Below are 2,429 nucleotides of genomic sequence, written 5' to 3' on the forward strand. Positions count from 1 at the left end.
GAGGAGCAAGGACCTGTGATTTGCAATAGTTGGTCATGCTGTGAGCATTTCTAGGGCATTTCATGCATGTGTGACTGCAGATACAAAAGCACACACATGTAAAGCAGCTTTGCTCCTCTGCATGCAAGCTCCTGTAAGCTATAAAATCTTCAGTGTGCTGCTGATTTGACATTTTTTCGTCGTGTTCCCTCTCCTTACCCAGGGCACAGGATGTGCGCAGAAGACCAGGATCAGCAACGGAAGGAGCAAATGTAAATTTGTATATCAGCTAAGACAGAAAGACTCTGTGACACACTGCCATTTGAAGCAGAGGGGAAATGCTGAGGGTAGAGAAGGGACAAGAGCCTGTTTTCCTCTTTGCCCAGAAATCCTGCAACCCCAACCCAGCTGGTGGTGGAGCCCCATACCCCATCTGAGCAGTGCTGCTCCTTCCTGAGCTGAGAAACCGAAGAAAGGTTTCAAGGAGACAAAAACAGTGCTGTCTGTGCAAATATTGTGAGAGAAGCACTCCATGAGATTTTGCCTCCCCTCTGAGAATGTGACTAACAGCTGATGCTCTTTATGTGTTTGCTTTCTATTTCAGCTGATTTTTAATTGTGTTACTCACAACAGCCTGTTTAGAATGCCAGAAGATACATGGGCACGTGGCTGGCAAAGAGATTTTGCTTTTAAAATAGGTACTTTATATTGTGAGAAAGAGAACTAACAAAACTATCTCTGTTTCCTGGCAGCAAATCATGTGGGTGTTATTCTTCCAAAATGTCTCAAAGAAAGGAAGATGGGGTTAAAAAGGTAGGTTTGCTTGTGAAAGTGTGTCTCTTTATCATGATTTTCCTTGTTCTCTCTTTTCCATTCCCTCTGCCCTGGCTGACTCCTGCTCTCTCACTCTCTTACACTCTGTGCACACATTAAGTGTGTGCATATGTGTACCTATATTTTCCTTTCCCTTCCTTGATTTTTTTCTCTTTGTTTGGGTTTTTTTTTTGGCAAGAAAGTCAATCCTCAGTAAATTACTAAGTTCTGTCTCCTATCTGCTTGCCTGTTCCCTCCTTTAGGCAATTTGGTGCCAACTGGATTATATCAGAGTAGTTGCTTTCCCCACAAGAGCAGGAGAAGGTGCAGATTAAAATAAAGATCAACCAACCCTGTAGCACAACAAATTAGCTCAGGCCATTAAGCATAATGGCCTTCTAGAGGCCAAAGGGGTCAGCTATTAGCTCAAAATAATGACCTTCGGCCAGGCAGGAGGAAGTATATACACAGACGCCTGTCATTCTCTTGATTCAGTTTTCTAAAGATCTACCTCACTCCACATTTTGTACAGTTAAAATGTTTAACACATTTAATGGGACCTGATGTGTTTGGTCTTTTTTTTTTCTTTCAGGCTGACGTGGGAGCTTGAAGTTAACCATGTGGAGGCTGCTAAAAGATCCAGGCACAGTGATTCCAATTAACAACATGAAAACACACTTTGCCTGATTTTGAACCTACTTAAACATCAAAGGTTCAAAAGTTCAGTGCAAATGTTGCTGGATTAGATTATTTCAGAGAGGAAGGGAGAGTAAAAATCATAAATAAAGAATTTCCAAGACTATATGGTACAGACTGCATATCATATGTAATATGAACTGGTTAAGGAAGACATTGAACACCCCTGGACTGGGGTTCAGGGAATGTGGATTAAATTCCCTGTCTCTGCTACAAACTTCCTGTGTGGCCTGGAGCAGACTGTATTAATGGGTCTGTGTTTTAGCTTTTGACACGTGCATGGGGTGCAACTAATAAGTCCTTTCTCCTGCCCTTTGTCTCCTTTCTCTCCTTAGAGATGCTCTTTGAAGAAGGGTCGGCAGATCTTCTCTTAATGAGTACACATACAGAGACAAATACTCAGTATAGGATTCACCTCTACTTTGAATACTGCCAAAGAAGAACTAGAAAAACAATAACTGAAAACAGTAGGTTGGCTTTCAGGAAATTCTTGGCTCTGTCACAAATTTCCTGTGTGACTTTCACCATGTCATTTAATCTTTCTCTGATTCAGCTTCACAACCATAAAAAGTACTGCTCAGTAATGTAGTGTGTGACACATCCTTTCATGGTTGTAAGGCATATGAAAATTACAAAAGGAGGCCCAAAATGCATCTAGGTAGGCTTTCTTTGATGAATAAAAACTGGAAAGCTCAGTATCTCTCCATAATACAGGCAAGTCTTTTAGGGAGGCTGTCTTGAAACTGCTAAAGTGCAGTGTTGAGCCCAACAAAGGAGGCGAAGGACTAGTGGGACACAGATATGTTACACTCTATATGGTCTCCATATGCGTGTGCCTTGAATTTCAAGCACAATTATGTGAAACACAGAAAAAAAACCCCAAGCATATTTGTTTGTTTAAATTGGGGTGAAAAGAGGATTAGAGGGGAAGGAGAAGTTTA

The 2,429-nt window shown here is 41.5% G+C and overlaps 1 long non-coding RNA gene across 1 annotated transcript; it reads left to right on the forward strand.

The window, feature by feature from the left end:
* Positions 1-533: 533 nt before the first annotated feature.
* On the forward strand, positions 534-1,589 carry LOC139591238 (uncharacterized). Its single transcript, XR_011679590.1, has 2 exons — positions 534-792; positions 1,385-1,589. It is a non-coding gene; the product is annotated as an uncharacterized lncRNA (long non-coding RNA).
* Positions 1,590-2,429: the final 840 nt, after the last annotated feature.

Source organism: Agelaius tricolor, unplaced genomic scaffold (genome assembly GCF_023055355.1).
Source record: "Agelaius tricolor isolate 1412-34295 unplaced genomic scaffold, bAgeTri1.0.p SCAF_1, whole genome shotgun sequence".
Lineage (NCBI taxonomy): Eukaryota > Metazoa > Chordata > Aves > Passeriformes > Icteridae > Agelaius > Agelaius tricolor.